This window comes from Triturus cristatus, chromosome 11 (genome assembly GCF_964204655.1).
Source record: "Triturus cristatus chromosome 11, aTriCri1.1, whole genome shotgun sequence".
Classification (NCBI taxonomy): domain Eukaryota; kingdom Metazoa; phylum Chordata; class Amphibia; order Caudata; family Salamandridae; genus Triturus; species Triturus cristatus.
Window position 1 is genome coordinate 733386787 of NC_140594.1, and position 17469 is coordinate 733404255.

The 17469-nt window shown below is 42.2% G+C and overlaps 1 protein-coding gene across 4 annotated transcripts in view; it reads left to right on the forward strand.

Moving 5' to 3' along the window:
• Positions 1-17469, forward strand: part of MFF (mitochondrial fission factor) — a 192009-nt gene that overhangs the window by 753 nt on the left and 173787 nt on the right. The window lies entirely within an intron of this gene.

A 17469-nucleotide genomic window follows, 5' to 3' on the forward strand; every position in this document is an offset into this window, starting at 1 on the left:
AAAGTAAGGGTAACAATAGTAAGCCGCCTTCTGTAGCTCACGTTGAGATCCACGCCATGCCACGGCCCTTTCACACAAAGTGTTGCGTGTAAAAGGGCCATATTTACAAGGACACAAAAAGCCACTGTGGCATTACGTGTCCTTGTAAAGATGGGGCAGCGGGTTGCGCTTCGGGTGCGTTATAAAAAATTATGCACTGGCAGCGCAAGGGGCTTTTAAATAAGTCCCTTTATAAAAATGTATTAATGTAATTACACTATCAGACACATCTGACATTATTTTAGTGAAAGCAAATCTCTAACATAGAGGGATTGTCTGTTAAGCCCTTGTGAACAACCTGAGTGTCTTAATTTCACTCCATGCTGTTGCCATCAAGGTATTTAGATGAATTTGTGTTAGCAAATGACACCAGGACAAAGTCAGCATAATTCGCTAGGACTGGCCCAGATTTAGGAACCAGGTCAATAATAGCTACTCGTTTCAGGATTTGGTTGGATTCCCCTCACAAACTTATAAACGCCTGCCACAATTTGAGAAAAACTCTTTCTTGTAACATTATTTCCCCAATTTTTGGAGAGAAGCTTACTTTGCAAAGTAATGCCTTGGCAACTTTTTCAGCACACCTCCCCCCACAGGAAACTGTAGCCATTGTAAATGTTCGCTTCACCAGGAAGGATGACTCAATAGGAATGTTACGTTGATAGAGATCCCCACTTTTAAATATAGCCTTCAGAAAGAGCTGTGTGATCCATTCTACTAACAATACCTGGAAACAAGGTTTTTGTTTGCAACGGACTTGGTCAGTACAGCACAAAGACACCGACAGCAGAATGCCTACTTTCAGCAGTACTCCTGGGAAGAGTAAGAGGTGTGTGCAGGATTCTGACTTCAGTGTTAAATTAATTTGATGATAGGCCGTTTATAGAGTCCACTAGCATGAATATCTCCCTCATTGTCCTTCTAATTTACAGTACTGGTTATTGTTGTTGTAGTCTGTGAATGTGGTTCTTCTGTTTGCTCTCCATAATCCGCAGAAAGAAGCTGCATGAAGTGAAACCCCATAGAGAGCTGAAATTATAATTTCATGTTAATATAATAATTTGCATTTTCTTCAAAAATCCTCAGTGTAGATTCCTGAGATTACTGCTTAAGTATTATAAGAAATGCAATTGATGGACGAAATGCTAAACAATGTCAAACACTCACCCACAGTACAGAGAACTGAGCCTAAATCCATCATTTTTTTTGCTCACCATCATTCCAGTTTAGACCCACCAATATGCAAATCAGTCTTGGGAGCAGTCCAGCCCGAACTGGCAGGTCAGGTCCTCCCCGTACCGTAAGCAAGTATCCTGGGACTGGTTTCGGGGTACCATCCCTCATCAGCAAGGCTAGCTTGACAACAGTGGGCATGGTGAGCACAGGGCCCACTTCTGGGCATACCTGTCCCACTCAGGGTGGCAAATGCAAAAAGTACAATTGATTGACGGAATGCTGAAAAATGTCAAACATTCACCCCCAGTACAGCGATCTGGGCTTAAATCCATCTTTTTGTTGTTCATCATGCCATTCCAGTTTATAACCAACCAAACGATGGATTAAACTCAATGTTTGCATTGTTCAGCATTCTGTCCATCATCTGTTCTTTTGCTTTTGTCACACTATGTGGGAAGGGTATGCAGAGACGTGGGTCCCGTGTTTACTGCTCCACTGGATTCAAGCTATCCCGGCTGATGAGGGTTGATACTCTGAAACCGGTCCCAGGATGCCTTTTTCCAGTCCAGAGAGGATCTGGATTGGCAGTTCGGGCTGGACTGTTCCCATGAGGAGCAGGGTTAAGACTGATTTGCACATGACTGGGTCCAAACTGGGGTGGCGTGGTGTGCAAAAACATGATGGATTAAACCCAGATCTGTTCACTGTGGGTGAATGTTTATATTATTCAGCATTCCGTCCATCATCTGTTCTTTTTTCTTTAGTACTCTAAGGAGCATTTATCATTTACAGAGTATTGTTTGATGAATGCTGCTTTAAAATGGTTTATCCAAAGCGATGAGTCGTAGTTTGAGAACAAAATGATCTGTTTGACATGATCCTTTATCCAAAGAATTAGAGAGCAGGGATCCTGATCCACAACTGCCTTAACCATATTTAGAAGCAGTGCATTTTTACAAATAGACTACCATTGTTCTCGGCGTAGTAACGCATGGCTGTCCCACATACTCTTCCCCTATAAGGAGTTAGCACACTCCAGTCGTTTGTGCAGATCTGGCAGCGTGTTGAAATAGTATGACTTAATTAAATGTATTTGTATACAGTCACATTAAATATGTTTAACATTAAAAATAATAAAACATGTTAAAAATCCAAAAAGATATTCAATGTAAAGAAAATAATTGAAAAAATTCATAGGATCAGATATCTCAGTTCTTGCTGTGCAGTTGTTAAGTCCATCAGGTACCATTTCTCTCCATAAAAAAGTTGTTAGTGTCGACGATTTCCTCCTACCATGGGCAGACTGTTAGAATATCTCCCTTTGCAAGTTGTCTATCAGTTGTTAGACCTCCTAATGAGCTGGGAAGAATGCTACTCCATCTTGATACGTCTTACTATTCGCGTGATGAATTGCCATGAAGTTACTTCAGCTGTTTGGAATTATTCAAAGCTTTAAATCTAAGCGAGACTATTTGAATGAATTTTCAAAATCAAGCCATCTCAGTTATGTTGCTGGAGTTGTAGCAACGTGATAGTACATCCTTACAGTTGTAAATTTCTTTGTTTAGAAACATAAATTTAACGTATTGCAACATGATTGCATAAATTCTGGGCAGCAACAGAGCAGATGGGTGAGGGATTTGTTTCTTTTTTATAACACATTTATTGTTTTTTTCCTAATGGTTTCATCACAGGATACGAAACAAGATAGCAACAATATTACATTGTCTCTTTTTCCCTGGTGTCTCCCAAGCCCACACCCTCTCCCGGGGCCTTCCCCGATTAAACTGAACTTCTCAGTCCATCCGAATGCAACCAGGCGCAGTCATCCTGTATGCGTACGGATTTCCATTTCTAGTGTTCTGGCTTGTTACTCCCCTGATGTGATAGTGATTCCCATTAGTCTGCTCATCACTTCCAGATTTTGACCTATTTTTGGGGGCTGCGTGTTGCCTCATATAAATGGTTTCTCTCTGCTCATACACTAGCTGAGACACCAGTGCCATTCCTTAACGGAAGGAGGTTCCCTGTCTCTCTATCTGCGAGAAATGTCTTTCTTAGCCACTGTCAAGTCCAGTCTCAGTAATATCATTGTGCTCTTGATTTCTTCGAGGCCTGTAGTGATGTGCAACAGAACAAGCTTTGGGTCCTGAGGCGCGTTACACCCTAGAACTGTCCCCTGGCACGAAAATACCTGTCTCCAGTACAGCTCTATCTTAATGCAGATCTTTATGCTGTGCAGTAATCATCCTTCCTGTGTTGTACACGGAAGCAGGTGAGGGAAGCAATCACCTGCTTTTTGCACATTTTGCTTTGTGGGTATATTCTATGAATGTATTTCAGCTGATTGAGTTGGAACCGCATCAAGATTGCCAAGTGTCATGGGACGGTTCTCACCTCTACCCACCCTTCGTCCGTGAGAGACTGAAGGCCCCTTCCCAGGCGCAGCAGAGCACAGCAAACGTGACAGGCATGTGGTGTATGAATGAGTGGGAAACCTGCATTACCTTGTGTTCCTCCATAAGTAACAGTGCTTCCAAGGGGTAATTTTGTGGGAGCTCTTCAAGACTCTATATACAGGGTATTAGTGCATATCGTAATAGGAAGTAACAGTAGAGATGGATTTGTTTTTACAATTGGAGAACCTGCATTTCATTGGGTAGGTTGTGCCATTCCTCCAGTTGGCTCTGAAGTCATTGATAGGCAAAGTAATAAGTCTTGCAACCAAGATGTAACTCTTACATACCCGGCTCAATGATTTTTTTAGATAATACGGCGAAGGTGATGTTTCGTAAGAGGAAAGAATTTGTTTGAACTGATCATATGACTAAATGTTCTAGGTCTGATTTGCTTGACAGCACCGCAACTTGTGTTTTAAGATGGTCTTTAATACCGAATAGGATAGGAGTTGCTTGAGAGGGTGTTCAAATTCAGATCTAAATCTCCGATGGCTGTGCCTAAGTATTAAGTACAATTGTTATCCAGTGCCTTAAAGAGCTCTTTTAACACCATCTTTAGCGACCCATCTTATGAATACATTAACTGATAGTAGTACATAATGAAGGAGGATTTGCATTCTATATGACTTGTTTTAGCAAACCTTTTTCCAATCGTATTTGGGAGTGGCGAGTATACTGAGGTAGCTCAAAGATTTGCCTATATGTCATACATTGCAGCTTGTTGTGCTGATTTTTAGCTTTAAAGATTTGATAACCATATGAGAGGGTGGGGGTCAGCTTTGCTTTTATAACCTTTATGATAGCTTCTGCCGGGGAGATATTTAGTTTTGTATTTAAGCAGCAGAAGCGAAGATTAGGTTGTTAGCTTTTTTATTATAGCTGTTAAGTGAGAAACTGGTTTGCCCATATCTGCAAGCCAGAAATCGAGGAAACTATATGATGTTGTATAAGCGATTGGGACTGGTCCCAGTTTCCAAGATAGCTTTGAGTTATTCTCGTGTTTCCCAAAGACCATCACTTTAGTTTTGTTTCCATTTGCCACCACCTTATTGCTTTCATTGTATTTTTGAAGTTCTTCCAGTGATCGCGGTAGACCTATGTTTGGTTGACCAAAAATAATGAAGTTGTCTGCATATTGTAGAATTTGAATCTTATGAGGACCTAGTCTTGGTGGGAATGCCCTCACCTTTTTTAATGCACATCCAAAATCAGCAATATACAGGTTGAACAATAATGGGGCCAATATAACTGACTTGCTTGTTGCTCCTGTTTGTTTAAGTCTTCTCTAAAACTTTGTCCCCTTGACCCAGCTTGATACTCACCCATGTGTTAAAATAAAGCGCTATTATCGCTTTGAGTACAGTTTGAGGAATACCCCAGTTGTATAATTTTCACCATAATATTTGTAGCTCCACACCGTCACAGGCCACCTAGTAGTCAACAAAACATGCAAACGGGGGCGGTTGTAGAGGCCGGTATGAGCAATATGCCATTTACGACAGTGCGACGATATTGTCTATGGTGGATGACTTATGCCTAAACCCAATCTAATGAAAAGGTATTACATTTTCCTTTTCAACCCATTGTTTTTGCTTATTTAGTAGAATTTTAAAGTGCATGATTTTTTTTTTCCCCCTCATTTGACCTTTGTAGCTATAGCAACCTCTCGGCCTGATCCACCCCTGCTGCTTATAACTTGGGGTACCAGTCTCAGCAGATGTTCTTATGGGAACCACCCGCAGCATACATCCTGAGCTGACCAAGAGGTATAATAATCATTGGAGCTTATCCTGTAAACTAGTCCAGTCTGATCAGAGAGTAAGTCATCTAGCAGGTTCCAAAATAACCCAGAGTCTGATCTTTCTCTATATGCATTAACCTTCTTGTCTAAATCTCTATAGTATCTTAATGAGTTCTACCAGGCACTCAACGTTGGGGGGTACCACCTGATGCCATAGTTTACAGATCTCCCTCCTAGCCAACAGGATCAGATAAAACACCAATTTGTTTTGTAACCTCATGGATCCTAACACCCCTTCTGGCGTCTATACAGTGCCAAACAGAATCAGAGTAGGGCTTACCTCAACCTCGGTACCCAGGGCCTTGGAGAGAGTCTTACCCACATTTCCCCAGAATTCTTGGATCTTGGGACAAGAAGCAAACACATGGATATCGTCCTCCTTCTGGGCACCACATCTCATACATTTGGCTTCTCCACTGCTCTTTATTCTGGATATGTTAAGTGGGGACCAGTATATCTTATGGAGTGTAAAAAAGTGGTTTCTCCTGAGTGAAGCAGATTTAATCAATGGGTAAAGTGTGTCTACAGATACTTGCCAAAGCTCTTTCAGCTCCTCGCTCGGCAAGCACTTCTCCCAGACCACGCATGGATGTTCCAACTTCCTGTCTACTGCAGCAAGGAGATGATTATACCACTGTGCTACTTCTTTCCTTTTTTGGGGTCAGGGCTTGTAGCCCATTCTCCATAGAATTGTCCGCCAGGGATCACCAATGTTGGCTCTTACACCATGATGAAATTTGGTAAACCTTAACCCTGGAGAGAGCTCTGCTGGTGAGATTCCTCCAAAAGTCCAAAGGAAGACAGTTGTTGCCCACCACAATGTCCTTCCAGTGTGTGACTCCCACTTCTTTTAGTGGCTGAACTAAGGAGTCCAACAGACATTCCGGTGTTCCAGGTGAGTCCCACACTGAGGCCCAGTTCCTGTAGTAGGAAAGACCAAAACAAACCGACAGTTCGACCAAAGCTGGGCCGCCATACACAACGTCTTCAACCGAACTTTAAAAAAAAAAATTAGGAGTGCCAAATTTATACATAAATCCTACCTCCTCTATGTCGGTTAGCATGGCTTTAAACATGCTACCAATCAGGGAACTATCTGGAGTAAGAAGTAGCATCCTACAGATTTGTGTGAGAATTTGCTCTTAATTTCTTCCAAGACAGACTTATCCCTTTACCTGCCCAAATGAAGGAGGAAATCTTGCCCTGTATTTTAAGCAGATCAACTTCACCAAGCTCCAGGGGAATGTTATTAATCAAATAGGCATACTTCAGGAGCACACAAATTTTGATCAGATTCACTCACCCGTAGTAGGAAAGCGGGATATTCTGCCATCTTTTTAATAAAACGTCCACCGCCTTAGAAATTGTTTCCAGGTTAATTTTTGGGATCTCTCTGAGATCTTGGGTTATTCTTACTCCAAGGTATCCAAGCACCTTGGCAAACTTCACCCCTTGATCTATGATGTTCCATGCCATGATCTCGGTTTTATCGCTGTTGACTTCATAGTCACAAAGTTTCCCAAAAACCTGGACTTCATTAAGAAGCTCCGGTAATGTGATATTAACATTTCAGGATAGTAAAATTAAATAATCCGCATATAATGCTAGTATCCTCGTGTACCCATTTGCGACAAAGGGGATGATCTTTTCATTCTGCCTAAAACTCTGGGCCAGAGGCTCGATATATAAGTCGAAAAGTATGGCAGAAAGTGGGCATCCCTGCCTAGTACTACGCTGTATTGTGACCACAGGGGAAAGGCTGCCATTAATCAAAATCTGAGCCCGAGGAGCTTTATATATTTTCATAAGGACCTCCCTAAAACCGTGGCCAAAACCAAAAGCCTTCAAGGTCCTACTCAAGTAGTGCCAGTTCACTCGATTGAAAGCTTTAGCTGCATCGACGGAGGTGATTGAAAGAGGGAGGCCCCGTGCAGTTGCCAGATCAACTGCACCAATTAGGGTGTACACCAAGTCCGACATCTGCCTGCCCGGGAGGAAGCCCTTTTGATCTTCATGAATTATCGGCCCTACGATCTTACAGAGCCGGGCATTCAGAATCCCTGTGAAGATCTTGTAATCGGAGTTTAATAATGAAATTGGTCGGTAAGACTTGCACTGGGTTGAGTCCTTCCTGGGCTTCAGAATCAGTGTAATGACAGCCTCACTCTATGAGTCGGGCAGAGGGGAAGTACCGCCTAGGATTTCGTTAAACAATTTCAACCAAACCGGGATGATTTCTTCCACCATTAGAAAATAAACCTCAATTGGGATCGCGTCTGGTCATGCCGCTTTCCCTTTCTTAGCTTTATTTAGGACGGATAGTATCTCACTCCCTGTTATTTCATGGGTGAGGATTTTTTGGCTATCCAAATTTAATTTTGGGAGCTGTTTCTCGGGAGCTGTTTCTCACTAAGCCACCTATAAATGTCCTCTTCCTCAACCAGAAGATCTTCACGATATAGCCCCTGAAAGAATTCCGCAAAAGCCTGCTCAATATCCCCTTTATCCTCTGTAATTTGAGTGCCCACTTTAATCTTACTAATATAATTGCAAGATCTATCTACTCTACTCTTCATGGCGAGAAGTGTGCCACAGTTCTCACCCTGATCAAAATCCTTCATTTTGCTTACCTACCACTTTTGAAGTCATACCTCCTCAAGCTTGAGTGTAAACTTCAGCTGGAGATCTTCTACTCTCCTTAGTAGGCTTTCTTTCCCTACTGCAGATGGCAGCCTAGCCTTTAGATCTGCCTCTGCTAGCTGCGTCTCTAAGTCAGCCATCTCTTTTTTCTCAGCATTAGCCCAACCCACAGCTGCCCCCTTTAACGTCCTTCTCAACCAGGCCTTAAAAGCATCCCACACAATATGTAAGGGGACTGACCCCAGGTTATGCTGGAAGAAGATGGCTGATTCCCTCTTTGTCAAGCCCGGGATAGATGGTTGAAGGAGAAGTCTCCTATTCAAAGTCCATCTCTTTAGCGAGAGCTCTGGGGAACGTTCCAGATTCAAGGCTTTAGCTCCATGATCGGAGAGGTGAATAGGAAGATATTCAATTAGACTTACTTTAGCAAGTTCTGGCTGTTCCAAAAATATATAATTGATTCTAGAGTGTTGTGAATTCTTTTTACTATAAAAGGAATACTCCCTAATATCCCCCATTTTTTTCCGCCAAACTTCACAAAGATTAAGATTTTTTAGTATTGTCAGAAGATGGGCTTTGACACGCGGTGCTGCTGTCTGGGATCGAGGGGAATATCTATCTAGCTTATTATTCAGAAGCAGGGCTCGAAAAATCTGAAAAATGGTACTGGTCCTGCAGGTCTAGTACCTTGAAAAATCTTCTTGACCTAACAGTAACCTTCTTGACCTCCGTCTTTGAAAGCGGAGCAAATGTGACAAGATAACAAGATTTAAAGGCATCTTTATTGCTCATTTGCTTTGTGAGCAATAAAAAGGCCTTTAAATCTTGTTATCTTGTCACATTTTCTCTGTTTTCAAAGACAGAGGACAAAAGTTAGTATGTTTTCCTACTCGCCAGAAAGGGCGAGTAGGACCTAAAAATACCTCGACCTCATTAAATTTAGCTCGCAAATGCGAGCTGTCGAGTTGATTTGTCGAGCCCTGAGAAGCACATTAAAGTCCCCACCTAGTATCAGTGGAGCCTTAAAATATGCTAAAGCAAGACAAGAGATTATTCGGAGGAGTAATATCGTCCTCTTTGAGACCATAGTAACTAGCTAAAGTATATTTAGCATCTTGACATTTAACTTCAGCTATTGCCCAGCGTCCTTTATCATCTAGCTGGGTCCTGATAAGCTCAACCCCTGAATTCACTTTAACAATTATGGTGACCCCCTTCGAACAGCATTGTTGGTCAAAAGCTACAATCTTGGCAACCCATCTTTGTTTATCAAACAATGCTTTACATTCTGATTGAAGCAGATGGGTCTCTTGAATCATAAGAATCCTAGCTGAACTATCTTTGAGATACTGCAAGATCACGCGCTGTCTTCTTCTGACTCTTAAACCATTCACATTCCAGCATAAAACTTCAAGATGTCTACTTCCTCCATGGGTAGGTCTATCCCTGGCTATGTCTACTGGAGGTTATTACGTCACATGAGGTCTCTAGTATGGATTTTTTGTTGTTGATTTTTTTCCCAGTGCTCCCCACCAGCACATGTGCAACATCCCCCAGCACCCCACACCACCCAAGGGAACCCTACCTGACCACTCATTGGCAATTAATGATAATTGCCTTTTTGAGCCGGAACCCAATAACCTCTTAAAAAGAAAACACAGTTACAACACCACAGATCTGAACTCCCTACAACTTTAAACTAAGGTTTGTTTTATGCCAACAAACTATCCACTTTCTCAGGAAACCTGAAATTATACATCTTTTTAGCCCAAACTACTTTTAGAAAGGCGGGGAACCGTAACTGTACTTGAGCTCCAAGCTTTCTTAATGCATCCATCCTCTTACCCAGCTCCCACCTCTTATCCTCTGTAACCCGCGAAATATCCGACCTTAGATGCATCTTGGACCTGTATAGTCTTAAGCTTAAGAGCAGTCCGAAGTAGCTGTTCCTTAAGAAGGTAGGATTGAATATATACCAGGATTTTCCTGTCCAGGGTCCCACTTTAAAAGGGTCCCTGTGGACATGCTGGATCTCCGTTTCCCAAACTAATGCCGCAGCGACCTGTGGGTAGGCTTTAGTCAAGATGTCAATGACATAGGCCTTAATATTCTCTCCTTCCAGCCCTTCTCTCAAGTCCAAAATCCTGAAATTATTCCTTCTGGAATTGTTTTCAAGCCTCTCCAATCTTTCCGCCAGGTCCCTTTCTCTTTCCTTCAGCCTGACCACTTCCTGAGTGTTATCCTTCGCCTCCAGCCCCAGCTCCCTCACTTAATTTTCAAGGGCCTCCATCCTATTCGCCAATGCAGACAGATTTTACTCCAAGCTGGTACAAGTAACCTGGATCTTCTTTTGGTTTATTTCTGAAGTAGAGAAACGTTCTTTGATCTCCACGGATTGCTGGCTCAACATCCCTTGTAGTGTGTCCGAGCTCAGTGATGCTGCCCCCGGGGACGCATCTCCTGACTGGTCTCCTTCGTTTTGACTGCCCCCCCGGAGTAGCAACTGACTCAGAGGGGAAAATCTGTTGAACAGAGAGATGGCATGGTTTGATGGCAGAGGGTCGGTCCCCTGATACTGATACGCCCTGTTTAACGTTTTTGCTTCCACATCTAATAGGGCTATTAGCCGATAATTTGCTGGGTCCCTAGTATTGCCCGTTTTGTGGATTGGGTGTAAAATGGATCTTCACCATAATTGTGGGACCTGTTCATGCATGACAGAAGCTTGGTAAAGCGGTGTTAGGTGTGTAGACCAGAATTCTGTATCTACTTTAAAAAGCAGCCCATGCAGTCCATTTGGGCCCAGGGCTCCATCTACACTTATCGACTTTAGCACCTTTATAAGCGTTCCATTGATCCTGTCCTCCTTCTCGTTTTATGTCCTAGGGTTATTCTCTGATAATATAACTTCCTGTGCTGTTTCTGCAGTTGTATATAAACCTTTTATGTATGCGATACGCCATCCATTTTTTTTGTTGAATGCCATTTCTGTTGGTATAGGAGGTTTCATTCAGCTGGTTTATATAATACCAATATTGTGCCTGATTGTTCTGCCCCAACAGTGTGTGTACTTGGAGCCACTTGTCTACATAATTTTCAGTTTTAGCTGTGCAAAGAGATAGCCGATATTCTTTTCTTTAAAGAATGGTGTGCTGCTTTATTTGATGTATCTTTCTTAAACGTTTTTGTTGCATTTTTAAGGGCTATTTTGCATTTTTTAACTGTGCAGTTGTAGCAGGAGTTGGATCTAGGGCGTGCAGCACTCCTTGATTTCATCAGAGTTGTTTGCCTGTTTCCCTCTAAACAATTGTTTAGAGAAGCAGTTGTGATGGGCCATCTCAGTATTAGGGTTTTACCTTTAGTAAAGTTCTCAACTAACTCTTCTTCAGTGAACAAAGTTTGCCAATGTTTGAACCGATCATGGACATTCTTTGTTTATTTTTTTTAACTTGTTTTTTTATTAAACAAAAGCTTAGCAACACACTTTGCTTTTCCCTCACAGTCATCATGAGGATTCCGGGGTCTTCATGCACACCCAGTACAATTATTCCAGTATCAAAACAGTGTAAGTAAATTCAACATCAATGTCATTCTATAGGCTTGTGAATCCCCCCCCCCGGCACAACCCCCCCCACCTCATCGTCTATGGCTGTATTGTCTTCAGTAACCTCTATACACCACCCACTGGCCACAGATCTTATCCCATTTCCGTGGGCATACCTGACTCTGGCACGCCACTTTTTCAGCTACACAGCACCAGTGAAGACCCACCTTCCATTCTGTCACCCCTGGAGGTCGATCCGTTCCCCATGACCTTGATATATTCCTTTTCGCAACTACGTCTGCCACCATTAGCCAGATCTTTGAGTATTACGGCCGTACACAGTACGTGCCATCTAGCCTCTAGCGAAATACCCTGGCCCACCACTCCTGACATAACCTGTGTTATCTCTTGCCAGTATTGCTGAATTTAAGGGCAGGGCCAAAGTGTCTGAAAGAAGGTGCCCACCTCCTGACAACACCTAGCACAACAGTCAGTGTCACTGCGACCCAGATGCCCTAGATGTGTATGGCCTATGAAAAATATTTGTGTGTGTATATGTGTGTGTGTGTGTATATATATATATATATATATATATATATATATATTTGTATAAGGAAAAAATGCACCCTTACAGCTACTTACCCTGGGACTCTGTATTGCCTCCCTCAATCGTCATCCTCCAGTATGCCCAGCTCAGCCTCCCGCAAGGCTCCCAGTGGGTCTGAAATGTTGTTCATTATCTTTCTGTATGTCAGGGAGGTGGCTTTTTTCTGGTATTGGGTCTAGCAATAGCCTGTCCTTAAGGGGTGTGTGTTCTGGTATTTGTTCGACCTCCGGGATATGAGCTCTCAGCGTGTGTCTTAGTTGCTAGTGACAGAATTGTTCCTTGTCGGGCATCTGATACTCTGCTTTTAGGTCTTCAAACGTAATAAATGGTTGTTCCCTCCAGATGACTCCTAGGTAGTCAATCCCCAGAAGTCCCCATTTACGAAGCCCTTCAATCCACCAACCTCACGCCCGAGGTCGACTCCCACAGAGGTGTCATTGGATCTTTCAGAGATATAACGCCACAGGGTATCCCCTCTGTCCTGTTGAGTGGTGATCAACCCTATAGGCATTATCCTCCCATCCCCCAAATACCTAGGCATTAATTATAACCAGTTGTGCAGCCCAGTAGTATTTCCTGAGGTTGGCAATCGCCATACCCCCTTGAACTCTTCCCCTCTGTAGCTTATGTTGGGCTATCCTAGAACTTGCCCAATCCCATAAGAGCTGTCGTACTTCACTTGTATGTACTTTTTCTTCCGCCCCTGCTTCCCTAGCTAACAACTTCTGGCTAGAGAAACAAAATTTGCTTATGCTTCTATTTGGAGGTCCCCTATTTCAACTTACCTACAGGAAATTGGCCGGCAAATTGGGCCTCGTGAATTGAAAATGCCCAATTATAAATTTAATTAAAAAAAACAAATCAAAGCTGAATCCCATAATAAGGATAAAATTGTTTTAGCTGCAAGGTATGTGATTAATTCACACCAGTCTTTATGCATCCAGCCATACCTTACTGCTATTTCTCTGCAAAAATAAAAAACACATTTTTAAACATCAATGTTGTCTGAGAAAACCCCCAGGTTTTTCAAATAAAAATTTACTGCCACTACTACCTCATAGCTTGCATGTCTATAAAGTAAGTCTGCCAAAGATTCACAGAAGTTCTCTACTGTATCTTTGGTGCTTGAATGTGAATTTACCTTGAAGGAATAAAAGACAAGAAGCGTTTGGCAAAACAGGAACAGTTGGTTTAATTAAAGCTGTGGCCGGGAGAACAGTGACAGATTTGTGGTCTGAGACTGTCTCAAAGTACATTGGTTTTGGCCGTCATTATATACATTTCATGTAGTGTCACAAAATGTGTACATTCCTTTAGAGAAAGAAATCTGGACCTAGTCACGGAGTCCTAAATGTGAACACCTGGTATGGAGCGCAGGTGGGTCTTGACTTTCCGTGGACACAGTACAGGCCTGTGCGTATGTGTGTTCCAGATGGTGAGCGCATGATCACTGGGTGTAGTGTGCATGCTGTGTTCTGATTGGCTAAGTGTTCCGAACTTAATGTGGTATCTAACTTTATGGTGTTTAGGGAAGGTGCACCCCTCCTGCCAAATGTGTTTTCATTGGGGCCAATCTCCTTGGACCATTGTGGTGCCGCTGCCTATCTGTGGGATCAGTCTGGAATTTTCATGTTTCGCGTTTTTCTACGGGCTACCTGTCACCCCACCTGTGGTCTGTCAATCAGTTGCTTCAGGCCCAGGTCACAGGACCTGCCTGACCACGCATTTCTGACTTGGGGCTGATGGGAAGGTCATTTTGGGTGGATTCGAAAACAATGATGGAGGTTCGTTGTTATGCATACATATATCATTGCGTATATTGACATTGTATTTTCTAATATTACCATTCCCACCTCTAGTTGAATTTTCATCTACATTATTTACCCCATACTTCATGCCAGTCACATTATTTGAGATTCCGTGTGTTTCTGTTGTGCCTTTTACTACTTCCATAGTTACTTGCACTCTACCTAATTTGAGGACTGTGTATTTACAGCAAAAAACCCCGCTTGTTGGAACCCACTCAAAAATAATAATCGGAAGCAATGACGTGCATAATCTGGTCACGCACCTGGGGAGCCAGGAAAACCAATATATTAACCAGTCCTGCTCAGTGGCACATACCTCCTTCATGTCTGCTTGTAGATGATGCAGTGCTTGGATGGTAAGAGCTAGCGTCCCGTTGTCTAGATCGTTACTGGGGATAAAAGTGCAGCAGAACACACCGATTGTGGCACACACCCCACCCTCCATTGTGATCATCAAGTCCAGCACATACCGATATTGCATCAACATGAGGCGGATGACTCTTGGTTCTTTGTCGATAGCATTTAGGCTGAGCACAGTATCGCTGCCCATCTTAAGTATTTCCCACCTGGTTATCTGCAACCAGCGGTAGTTGCTTTTGTTTACAGGGTGATGAAGGGTATGGACCCTCCCGCATTTAAGTGTCAGAAAACAATCTGAATTCTTCATGAATGTCCTTGTACTGAGCCCAGCCATTTGCAGTTTTTTTTTTCAAGCCTGATGCAATAGAGTTGTTTTCTTATGTAGTGGATGTTGGAACAACTCGGACGGGTTTTCTCCAGGGATGACCAGGGTCGAGGTGTTTATGGTTACAAGGGCACATGTCCGGTAGCGGGGTTCGTGTACCATGTGGTGTGTCAATTCTCGACTTTAATATGCTGTACTACCTGTTATGACTCGTTAATTGTCTCTGTGCCAATCTGTTCATGCTGAAGTCATGCTGCAGGGTGTGTCTTCTGTTCCCTTTGCCATCCTCACCCTCTGCGTCATCCATGTAAGAAACATTAATAACCTAGAACAGTGTACCCCCCGCCGCCCTGCAATCTGGGTTTGAAACTACCTGCTTCCCCAACTATGCAGAGTGCCTGTCACCATATCCCAATCTGAATTCTGGGGGACTGAGGTTTCTCTCCTTTGTCCACCGAATCCCTCTGTATTTTAAGGGTAACAGCACTTATTACAACTGTACGATTGTACTTATCCCTGCTGCTACATGTCATTCAGCTTAGCGTTCATTGGGGACCACCCGCTGGGGACATTAAACATTCTAGAGACCCATGTTTTTAATTGAGATTATTTATTTGAAAATGTTGATATTGACAAATCAACGTTTATCAATAATACATCATGACATCTGGCTGTCTGTATTAATGTGATGACACGCTGACAAAGCCAGTAAGCCTGCCTTATTTCGATGACACCCCATTATATTATATTGTTGCATCTGGCATAGGTGTGCGGAGGGGTATTTTGATTACAGAGTATATCCTGAAGGACATATTTGTAACTTCAAATGTGTGTGTGAATAAAATTGACTTTTTCTTTTTAAAAGAATAAGCACAGACTGGACATTAATTTATTGAGTGTTGTTGTGTACCAACAAGCTGGGGTTATTTGCCCACATCACCTCCCCTGAGTAGGCCTTGGACTGCTCTGTTTCGCTAGCCTGAGAGTCAAGCCTACAATGGGGTACTTTATTCACAGTAAAAAGACAATTGTGGATTTATTACTTGTGATGTACTCACATTCTTCGCAACTAGTACCCCAGTTTCTTATAAAATGTTAAAGTCCTTGCATTTTCTCCAACACTCTCTAGCTTGCCGCGAACTGAGAGACCTCATTCTACAGTTTGATCAGGTTCTTCATTGCAATTACTGTTCTGCTTAAATTTTACAAGAAGGGTAATTGGCCTTTAATTATCTGATTGTTATATTTAGTTGCTTATATTATCCATAGAGTGGACTAGTGTGGATACAAGTATACTTTGTTTGATTCCCCACCGGTTTACGTTCCAACTTTTTATTTGCGCTGTTGTCTCTATAAAAATGTTTAACAAATATTGTAAGTAGGTAGGGGGAAACTTGCTTTGAAGCTCTGGTTAAATACATGGGTGTATTGAATGATTTTCTTGCTATGATACGTAAAAAGGAACAATATACTTCATAAAAACTATTTCACTCCTTTCTAGCTAGCTGAAATACCAATTACCACATTTAAAGTTTTTTTTTGCTTTGACTCTCAAGATAGAATGCAGGATGTTGGCGTTGTGTACAAATAACTCTTTTTAATATTTTGTGTTCACACATTGATTTTCTTTCTTCCTTGAAACCCCCCCCAGGTCGGAAGCCAGTTCTTGATCTAATCAATTCCTTCTTGACTTTCACTAGAATGTTAGTACTAATCGCATGTTATTGTCAATCCAGAATCAGACTACAAGTGTCAGAAATATAGAGTAATACTGGCCTTAAATTGATATATTTAATTTCACATGTTTAAGAAGTTCATCCATATCAAGCAACTCTTTTTCCCGAATAAATGTATCCTTCTATGGTTCCACAAGATATTGACGAGAGCACTATAAACTTTGCTGCGTCCCTTGCATCATTCAGGATTGCATTACAATAGCTTAGTCAGTTTTGTGGTAGATCATTAAATTGTGTATAACACCTATTTTCTGTTTACTCCTGTTTCAAATGGACTTAACTTTTTGGTGTAAGAATGTAAGATCTGTTCCAAATTACATATTAAATATAAATCCATCTGACCAGCTCAAGCTATTTTTCCTCTGAATAATTTTGAAGTGAATATATTTTCTATTACTTCAAAGTAGAATTCCATCTATTTACTTATAAAGGGAAGGAACATCTGTTATGCCTTGCCCTACTCTATTAATTGCTGAAAAAGTTTCTTACACCTGTCTAAAAATCTGTTAGCTTTTTATTATATTTAAGGATTGGAAGACTGTCTCACCAGGTGTGCTTAGTTATTCAGCTTCTCCAATACATATAGTTCTTTTTCAAAGCATTGTCCAACTGTGGTGCTTCAAAATGTGACCAACAATTTCTTGCACACCTTTGGAGTATTTACAACAGAAGGGAGGATTTGAGAGTCTTATTAATTTCGTTCTCAATAAAAAGAAGAACATTTAGGGGCCGATTCTGATTCCGGTCGGAAGGGCTCCGACCGATGGTCGAAGCCCTTCCGACCGATTCAGATCATGCCGTCCGGATTCCTTTCCGACCGAGCCATTCCGATGGGCTTGGTCAGAAAGGAATCCGACACAGATTTCCGGATTGTGGATGACAGGCTCGGAGAGCCCGTTCGCCGTCCGGAAATCTCCCAGTACTCCCCCGGTCGCCTCTTTGCGACCGAGGGAGTACGATGGCAGCTTTTCACT